General features: G+C 40.1%; 1 pseudogene; it reads right to left on the reverse strand.

Moving 5' to 3' along the window:
* Positions 1-1,019: 1,019 nt before the first annotated feature.
* Positions 1,020-2,315, reverse strand: LOC143670142 (nucleosome assembly protein 1-like 4 pseudogene; annotated as a pseudogene).
* Between the last annotated feature and the right edge of the window lie 8,622 nt (positions 2,316-10,937).

The raw sequence follows: 10,937 nt of genomic DNA on the forward strand, positions 1-10,937 counted from the left end.
ACAACTTTAATAGAATATTCCAACTAGTCTGTCCACGCCGAGAACACCATTTCCTGAGGGAAGGCCAAGCACTCTCCACGAACTGGGGTCACTGCTGCCAGCGCTGCTAGTGCATGCCCTAAGTGAGCCCCACACTGCCAAGGCCGAGGCTGCAGACACAGGCTTCTGGACACTCCACACAAAGTGAGCGGTGGGGTCAAGGAACAGGAGCTTCTGAGAAAGCACAACTCGGAAGTGACTCATTACCTTTCCAACCCCAGTCCCGCAGCCTCATCTGCTAAACTGCAGACAACCCACAGATCTTGCTTCTCTAGCTACAAGCTCTGGACTCTTCAACAGCGGACATCGCCTGAGTGTCATGAGAGCAAGCCCTGCCTCCGGGAGCCGTGGCAGGGGCAGCAGCTCCTTCCCTGCGGAACCCCGGCTGCACCTGGTGGCTGCCTCTGCCCGGCTCAGACACCAGGTCTCCAGTCACAGCACAGGTTCAGGACTGGGAGGGTGAGCAATGGCCTAAGTGCAAAGTCCTCCCGACCACGAATGAACAAATAAATATGTCAATGAACCACTAGAACTACCGCCTCTGCGTCGGTGTGTGCCACGATCCCCACCCCCACCCCTAGGAAAATAAAACTAAAGAAAACCACACGAAGGAGAACACAACTTGGCTCTCCAAGGCCTTGCTGAGAGGACGCAAGTGCAGCAGCCAGAGCAGCTTTCACAGAAACAGGTTCAAGTGGCTAAAACTGAAGGGCACGGGTTTCTTCGAAAGAAAGGGAAGTATTAAGTCCAATGGCAGAAATGGTGGGACCACATCACCTGCGACCTACCCCTCGGCTGAGCCCATCCCCCCGCCCCCCCCCTTGTGGTCTCTCTCTGGGGCCCTCCCTAAGGGCAAAGTTCACTGAGTAGTGCAGGGTACCCTAGGCTGCAGAGGGCACTGGAACTAAACCTCTTATTTCTGAAATGCGTATAAGTTGCCACTGTACAAGGTAAGCAAAATAATAAGGAAAAAGGGAAAGTGAAAGTGAAAATCATGCACTTGGAAGCAAGGCAGGTGGGCACTGCGATACAACTGTGCCGTGTCCGCATCCCGACAGACGGCCCCGCAGGGGTGCGGCTCACTGCTGCTTGCACTCGGCCGGCTGGCTGGGCTCCTTCTGCTTGGGGTTTATTTCAGTCTCTTCCTCCTCTCCTCCCTGCTCATCACCTTCTAATTCCTCTTCTTCTCCTTCCTCGCCTTCTTCAAAATTGTCGGCATCTTCTATGGCCCCTCTGGTAAAGTAAAGCTCTGCGCGTGGGACAATCCCCTCACGGGAGAAGTGGCCAATTTCAAAGTCAGATGCTAATGTGAATTCTGAATCTTCATCCAGTGATTCTCCATCCCCAGATGCTTTTAGGGGACTGAAGAAGTTGAAAAAGGAATCATTGGGTACTTGTTTAGTGATTGTTCGAACAGTGCCTCGACCCTTATGTTTCTGTTTTTTCTTGATTGTTTTAACTGTGACGTTTTTTCCAGTCAATAGTCCATCCATCACAGTCCACTATCTCAGGGCCCTCGAAGGAAAAGGGATCAGCCGCATCTGGTTCTGACTTCATCTTGTAGGTTTTAGTCAGGACTCAATTGGTAGTCATTGGGTTCAAAGTGGAACTCGAACACAAAAGACATAGGCTGTCCAGGATCTGAAAATTTCACCTTAATATCCTGAAGGTGTTTCAAGATTGGTTCATCATATTCCTGTACTAATTCACTTAGCATATCTACATTTCTAAAGATGGTAAACCAGAACTCAGGAATTCCTTTGGGATTTGGTTCTTCTGCGGTTGTTGCTTCTTTTTCGGCTATAACTAATTTATTTCTCATGTCTCCAGACAATTTGTCCTCTTCTTCATTTTCACTGTGCCACTCAGATTCAGCATCTGTTGGCTCAACATCATCCATGATGAACTCCCTTCTCTTGTCAAAAAGAGGCTGGTATAGTGCTGCATAATTTCTTTCCAAATCATGAACTTCTTCATAAAACTTGACTTCTATATGAGCACATTTCACCTGAAGTTGTTTCAATGCATTAATTCTTCTTTTTACTGCTTTAGGTAAAGTTTCAATATAGCTTGAAGGAGTGTGAGAGACATTTTCAAGTTGTTCTTGTAAAGCTGCCAAAACTTGAGGGTTCTGCATCACCTGATCTGTGAGTTTTTCTTTATTACTTGCATTTTTAGCAGCTTCCAAGGAATCTGAAGGAACTCCATCTGAAAAACTGTTATCTACCATCTGAAAGGTTTTATCCCCTCACGCCTCCTGCGGCAGTGGCGGCCCAGAGTATTCTTTTAAAGACCCATGTATCATCATACTTAATGGTGAAATATTGAGCACTTTTCCCCAGAATTGGTAACATGACTCATTTTTCTTTATTTTTTTATTTTTAAAAATCTTTTATTGATATATATATTATATTCACATACTGTGTAACCACCCAAAGTGTAAAATCAATAGTTCACAATATAATCATATAGCTGTGCATGTCATCATAATCGAGTTTTTTTGTGTGTGAAAAATAACATATATACAAAAAAGCAGTAAATTTCGAGGCACATTGCAGCAATTGGCGTAGAACAGATTTCAGAGCTCGGTATGTGTACCAGTTTGAATCTGTCATATACCCCAGAAAAGCCATGTCCTTTAATCTTTCTTCATTATTGCTGGGTGGGAACTTTTTTTTTTTTTTAACATGGACAGGCACCAGGAATCGAACCCGGGTCCTCTGGCATGGTAGGCGAGCATTCTTGCCTGCTGAGCCACCATGGCCCGCCCTGGGTGGGAACTTTTTGATTATCCACGGAGAAATGACCCACCCAATTGTGGGTGGTAACTTTTGATTAGATGGTTTCTGTGGAGTTGTGTCTGTGCCCATTCAAGTTGGGGTTGCTTCTGGAGCCCTTTAAGAGGGCACCATTTTGCAAAGAGCCACTAGAGCCCACACAGCCAAAGACCTTTGGAGATGAAGAAGGAAAATGCCCCTGGAGGTGCTTCATGAAACAAGAAGCCTGGAGAGAAGCATAGCACATTGCTATGCTCACCATGTATCTTTCCAGTTAAGGGAGAAACCTTGAACTTCATTGGCCCATCTTGATTGAAGGTAACCTCTTGTTGATGCCTTAATTTGGACATTTTCATAGCCTTAGAACTGTAAACTCACAACTTAATAAATCCCCCTTTTAAAAAGCCGTTCTGTTTCTGGTATACCACATTCTGGCAGCTTGCAAACTAGAACAGTATGGTTTACAATTAAACAATTTTAGGTTTTTACTTCTAGCTGCTCTAAGAAATGGGAGACAAAAAGAAATATCAATATAATGATTCAGCAATCATACTCATTTGTTCTTTTTTCTTTTGTTTTTCATATAACTATGCATTTATCATCACAATCGACTTTTTTCTTTTTGTGAAAAATAACATACATACAAAAAAGCAATATTTTTCAAAGCACAGTGCAACAATTAGTTGTAGAACAGATTTCAGAGTTTGGTATAGGTTGCAATTCCACAATTTTAGGTTTTTACTTCTAGCTGCCCTAAGGTACTGAAGACTAAAAGAAGTATCAATATAATGATACAGCACTCATACTCATTTGTTAAATTTACCTTCTTTGTATAACTCCACCATCACCTTTGATCTTTCACTCTTTAGGGGTATTTGAGCTATGCCCATTCTAATTTTTTATGTTGAAAGGGGCTGTCGATAATATGGAATAGGAGGACGGAATTAGTTGATGTTCTGGAAAGACTGGTTCCTCTGCATTTTAGAACTTATCTGGTCCATTGACCTATCAGGAGGTTGTAGATTTCTGGAAAGTTACCTTAGTGCATGGAAACTTTGTAGAATCTTATATAATGCTCTAGGTATTCTTTAGGATTGGCAAGAACGGTTTTGGTTGGGGTTGGTAACATCACTTATTCAACATTGTACTTGATGCAATAAGACAAGTGTATTAGTTTGCTAACGTTGCTGGAAAGAATATAGGTTTTAAAATGGCAATTTAATTTCTACAGAAATCTACTAGAGCTAATAAGCGAATTTATCAAGGTCATGGGATACAAAGCAGATACACAAAATTAATTGTATTTCTGTATATTAGCAATGAATATTGAGAAATGAAAAGTGTAACTTACAATACCATTTATGATAGCATCAACTCCCCTCAAATGGAAAGTATGTTGAGTGAAATAAGCCAGAAATGAAAAGACAAACATTATCATGCCCACAAATATGGACTGAGTACAATGTGCAAACTGAAAATTGAATCTAAGGTCATAGATTATCAGGGAAAGCCTTATTGAATCTAAGAGCATAAATTATCCTAGACTGTTAGCTTTTACAGCAGTCACATCTATTCCAGAGTTGTAAGGGTTATTTCTAAATTCTGAGATGCTGAGCAATTTGTGTATAACCTGATTGGTCCCTGGAACTTTGGGTATCTCTGTGACACCTGAGACTCAGAGCTAGAGTGCTGCAGCTATGAAAGTCAGCATTACTCCATACCACAACTGTTTAAGAAGCTGAAAAAGAGATCAGCCTTCAATTAGAGATATGAAAGAAGCAGATCTCAATAGGACTAAGGTAAATTAGACTATAGGGAAAAGGATGATAGTTTTAAAATTTCAACTTCTGTGTGAGACCAAAGGAAGAGATGTTTATTTGATGCAAAATTCATATTTTCTGTAGCACACTATCTAATTTGATTTGTATGATCAGTTTATTTGAATGCTATAATAATACAGAACCTTGAATAAGAAGTGAGATCTTGTTGGTTCACACAGATTTGTTTGATGACCCCATACCAGAGTGATTTGGGCAGAAAATAAAAAAGTATTTGCAAAGCTCCCTTGAGGGACTGGGGAAAAATGTGGAAATATTAAACTCCCCCACCTGGGGAATTCCAGATTTACTCACAAGCATTGGGGACTACCAATTTAATAGGCTGTGCCCTCAATCTTGGGGCTTGCCCTTATGGAACGTATTCCTGCAAAGGAGAAGCTAAGCCACTTATAATTATGCCTAAGAGTCATCCACAGACAACCTTGTTTGTTACTCAGATGTGGCCTCTTTCTCAAAGCCAACTCAGCATGTAAACTTACTGCCTTACCCCCTATATGGGACATGACTCCCAGGGTTGTAAATATCCCTGGAAATGTGGGAAATGGCACCCAGGGATGAGCCTGGACCCAGCGTCATGAGATTGAGAAAGGCTTTTTGATCAAAAGGCGGAAGAAAAATGAAACAAAATGAAGTTTCAGTGTCTGAGAGAATAGAGTCTAGAGGTCATTCTCATGCCTTATATAGATATTTCTTTTTAGTTTTAGTGAATTAGAATAGCTAGAAACTGAAGCTGTTGAACTCTATTCAAGTAGCTTTGATTCTTGAAGAAAATTGTATAACTATACAGCTTTTACAGTGTGACCGTGTGATTGTGAAAAACTTGTGGCTGACACCCCCTTTATCCAATGCATGGACAGATCAGTAAAAAAATAAGGACAAAAATAAATAAATAATGGGGGAGACAAGGGGCATGGTATGTTTTGTGTGTTCTTTTTCATTTTTATTTTTACACTTACCTGTATTTTTTTGAGTAATGAAAATGTTCAAAAATTGATTGTAGTGATGAATGCACAAGTATATGATGACACTTTGAACCATTGATTGTACACTTTGGATTATTATATGGTTTGTGAATATAACTCAATAAAATTGCATCCTTTTAAAGCCTCAAATTCCCAGAACAGAATCTAATGAAAGATGTTCAAGAGCTCTAGACCCAAAAATAAAAAGAAAATATACTGCTATAAAATTAGAGAAAATCTTAATAAATGGAGAAAAATATCATGTTGATAGACTAGAAGAATCATTACTGTTAGGATGTCACTTCCCCCCAGATAGATCTATGGATTCAAAGCAGTTCCATTTATAATACCGGAAAATTTCTTTTGTAGTAATTGACAAGCTGAATCTAAAACTTATCTGGAAATGCAAGGAGTTAGAGAAAACAATATGGAAAAAAAAATGGTAGAGAGCTCACGTTATCTGAACTCAATATTTATTCTAAAGTTATATGTGATATTGACCTAAAGATAGACAGATAAATGGAACTGGATAGAGTATCCAGAGATAAACCTACACATACATGATCTATCAATTTCTAACAAAAGCGTAAAGAAAATTCAATGGGGGAAAGGGCAACTTTTCAACAAATGGTGATTGGAATAACTAGATATTCTTGTGGGGAAAAAAATGAACCTTGATCACTTACTTCACTGTTTACTTAAAAATCAGTTTGAGATGGAATATATGCCTAAAAGTAAAAGCAAAAATTATAAAGCTTCTAGACCTATACATATGAGACTATCTTCATGATCTGGGGAAAGGCAATGGTTTAAACAAGACACACACACACACAAAAACACTGACTATAAAAGAAAAAAATGATAAATCAGACATCATCAAAACTAAAATTTTCTCCTCATCAAAAGACAACATTAAAAAATGAACGGTCAAACTATAGACTGGGAAAAATATTCACAATACATATAACTGCAAAGGACAAAAGACAAACATTTCAATAGAAAAATGGACAAAAAGCTTAAATAGATACTTTTAAAAGGTTGTATAAAGGACCAACTAGCACATGAAAAGGGTCTAACATTATTAGTCATCACGGAAATGTAAACTAAAACTGCAATGAAATACCATTTCACACCTTCTAGAATGACCAAAATAAAAAAGACTGATAGCATAAAACATTGACAAGGATGTGAATCAATGGGGAATCTCACACAGGAGCTATAAAACGGTATGGCCACCTTGGAAAAGTGTTCAGCAGTTCCTTATAAAGTTAAACATATCTCTCCCCTTTGACTCAACAATTCTACACCTAGATATGGATCCAAGATAAATGTAAGCATATGTCCGTGAACAGATTCATATAATAATACTCATAGCAACCTTATGTATATAGTCAACAACCAGGGTGGGGAGGACACCAAAACATACATCAAGAGGAGGATAGGTAAACAAATTGTGGTAAGTTCATATAATGGAATATTCTCACCAGTAAAAGGAACAAATGACATATATGCAATAACATGTGTGAATTTCAAAAATATTATGTTGAACAAAAGAAGCCAGACACAAGAGAATATACCATATGATTCCACTTATATGAAGTTCAAGAACAAATAAAACTAATCTGTGGGGCAGAAATCAGATTAGTGAGTTGGGGAGGGTGATCACCTGCAAAAGGCCATGAAAGAATTTTCTGTAGTGATGGAAATGCCTATGATTTGATTAGAGTGTTGTACTCACAAGAATATATAATTATCTAAACTCATTGAGCTGAACATTTAAAATGTATGATTTTTTTTTGGCACGGGCAGGCACTGGGAATCAAACCTGGGTCTCCAGCATGGCAGGCAAGAACTCTTCTAACATGACAAAGGGGAATAATTCAACTTCCCCATGTGGAGAATTCTTGATATTCTCACAAGCAGTGGGGACAACCAAAGCAATAGGCTGAACCCTCAGTCTTGGGGTTTGTTCATATGAAATTTATCCCTACAAAGGATAGGCTATGCCTACTTAAAATTAGGCCTAAGTGTTACCCCCAGAGAACCTCTTTTGTTGCTCAGATGTGGCTTCTCTCTCTCAACCAACATGACAAGCAAACTCACTGCCCTCCCCATCTCTACATGGGACATGACTCCCAGGGGTGTAAACCTTCCTGGCAACGTGGGACAGAAATCCTAGAATGAGCTGGGACTCAGCATCAAGGGATTGAGAAAATCTTCTTGACCGAAAGAGGGAAGAGACAAATGAGACAAAATAAAGTGTCAGTGGCTAAGAAATGTCAAACAGAGTCGAGAGATTATCCTGGATGTTATTCTTATGCATTATATAGATATCACCTTTTTAGTTAAGGTATATTGTAGAGGCTGGAGGGAAGTGCCTGAAAATGTAGAGCTGTGTTCCAGTAGCCATGTTTCTTGAAGATGATTGTAAAATGATATAGTGTTGCAGTGTGACTGTGTGATTGTGAAAACCTTGTGTCTGATGCTCCTCTTATCTATGGTATGGACAGATGAGTAAAACACATGGATTAAAAATAAATAAATAATAGGGGGAATGAATGTTAAAATAAATTTAGTAGATTGAAATGCTAATGATCAATGAAAGGGAGTGGTAAGGGGTATAGAAAAAAATAGGGGAAACAAAGGCTAAAATATATTGGGTAGATGGAAATATTAGCAACCAATGAGAGGGAGGGGTAAGGGGTATGGTATGTATGATTTTTTTTTCTTTTTATTTCTTTTTCTGAATCGATGCAAATGTTCTAAGAAATGATCATGGTGATGAATATACAAAAAAAAAAAATAGAACTCTGCCACTGAGCCACCATTGCACCATGCTAAAAATGTATGAATTTTTATTGTATATAAATTAAAACCCATTTCAAATATTAAAAAAAGCTTAAAACAACACCAACATAAAGATTTCATATATACAGCTACTTAATTGACATCACTTCTTGGATGATTAAATAGGCATCTCAATGGGAAAGTAGATATTGAGTGACAGTCTCAACATTCTTTGACACCATGAAGAAAATAAAATAAGTTCAGTGACAGTGGCTGGACGAGGAACAATTTTAGATAAGGTAATCAGCAAGCCATGCAGTTAGCTGAGGGAACACTGTTCCAGACCGAGGAAATAACAAATGCAAGGAATCTAAGATAGGAATGAGCTGGGATGTGCCTGAAACTTAGCAGGAAAGGAAAAGTGGTAGGAAATGATATCAGCAAAATAACCCAGCACCAGATCACTTAGGGCCATTATAGGCCATGATGGGGAGCTTGGATTTTGTTAGGAGTATAATGAGAAGCCATTGGAGGAGTTTCAAGGCATGAATCAAGTCATTATAGGTATGACTTGATTTACATTTTAATGGTTTTTCTAAGGAGAATAGATTTGGGGGGTGAGGACCAGTCAGAAGGTGTGTTGGTTATTCCCCTTACGTCCCTTACCTCTGACTGTGTTACAGCCTCTGTCCTTCTTCACCCCTGAAGACTGACCCCTATAGATAGCATCTCCTAGGCCCCTCTGTGTGCTGGTTTCTGGCTGAGCTTAGCCAATGCGAGACTTCAGTAGGAGATCAGAAAGTGGGATGAGAGAGAGAAGTCAGGTACACTTTACCATTCCCCCTCCCTCCTTCCTTCCTCAACCTGGCCCTCACTGTGTTTCTACAGCTACCATTCTTGTGGTTTGTTCCTGGTCCTGGTGCTTCACCCTCTTTTGATTATTTCCATAACCTTACTCACATCTTCGTAAGTAGTCTTGCCATTGAACTTTCTTTAGTTAAATTCTTTGAGTGTGCCATCTGTTTCCAGCTCGTGCCCTGAATGGCACAGGTAGCAGCTGTGAGCAATAAGATGCTGATGCCTTGGTCTATGGTGGTTGTGTTGGAGGTGGTAAGAAGAGGCCAGATTTGAGATACATTTTGGAGGTAGAAGTCACAGGACGTTCCTTCCTATGGATTGGATGTGTGGCATGAGGGAAAGAGAGGAATTGAGCACAATTCCTAGGATCTGGGCTTGAGAGATTCATGATTCTGTTCACTGAGGGAGGAAAGTCTGAGGGAGATGAAGGCTTATAGAGTTAGAAATGGGGGAATAGACAATATGCTGTCAGCTGTGATAACTTTGAGTTGTGTATTAGACATCTAAGTAGAGATGTCATATAGGCATGTAGACATGAGTCTGGAGCTCAGTAAAGATGTTTGGCTAGAGGTAGAAATTTGGGAGCCATTATTTTATGTCATATATTTAAATCCAGGGGCTGGTGAGATCACTTAGGGAGAGGGTATGATGGAGAATCTCCCATTGTGTGAGCCATAGTGGGAGGTAGGGCTTGTCTTCCACTGAGGAAATTGAAAAGGCCAGACCCTCACTTTCCATGACTGTTGGCAACCCAGGCAAGGGTGTGTGACCTAGGCTCACCCTATCTAGAACTTCTGTCCAGGACTTTGAATCTGGAGCCAGTGTTGCAAAAAAGCAAGGGTCAGTTTAGAATTCATTCTGATGGTGGCAGCTATGGCATCACGTGTTCACTGGCAGTGTTTACAAGCATGGTATCCATGAGTAGTGCTGGCGGGGCCAGTGTCAGCATTCAGCACCCAGAGGGGTGGCAGAGGCCCCTAATCAGTCTGTTTCTGTGGGTAAGTTTAATCTGGACTCAGTCTCTGGTTGTTTCCCAAGCCTGATTCACTGGCCCTCCCCAAAATTCAGTTTGCTACCTTATTCCTTCCAGTAAATTCCTTTTCTCCTCCGGTCAACCAGAGTTGCTTTCTATTGCTTGCAATGAAAAACTCTTTCAGCACAATGTCTTGAACTTGGTAAGCATTCAACAAACATCTGCTGAATAAGTGTCTGATGTCTTTCCCCCCAACATTAAATCACTCAGTAAGAAGCCCCCATGCTTTTCCACTGTGTCTGCCATGGTCTAATGGCAAGAGCTCTTTTCCTTCAGTTGACAGCTTTCCCTGGAGTTTTCAAAGGGCAAGGAAACAAGGGATCAGCAGCTGAAGTAACTGTCATTTCAATCTAATAGGAATAAACATATTGACTCATGGATGAAGTCAGTATCCTTCTAAAACTGGCATATGGGAATTATTATTGACGGGGAGAGATTCTTCTCTGGATCCTCTGGTATGTAATGATGCGACAAATCAACCCACCCACCATTCTACATATTTTAAACAGGAGTTATGGAAACCCACAAACTCCTGTTTTGGTTTTAAGATGTGTATCCACAATGAGAGCGAGGGTACCATTTGTCCTTTGCAACTAGAATGAAGAGATCAAGTTTCACTTTGCAAAACTTCTCAAGGTAATTC

The sequence above is a fragment of the Tamandua tetradactyla genome, chromosome X, assembly GCF_023851605.1.
Source record: "Tamandua tetradactyla isolate mTamTet1 chromosome X, mTamTet1.pri, whole genome shotgun sequence".
Classification (NCBI taxonomy): Eukaryota; Metazoa; Chordata; class Mammalia; order Pilosa; family Myrmecophagidae; genus Tamandua; species Tamandua tetradactyla.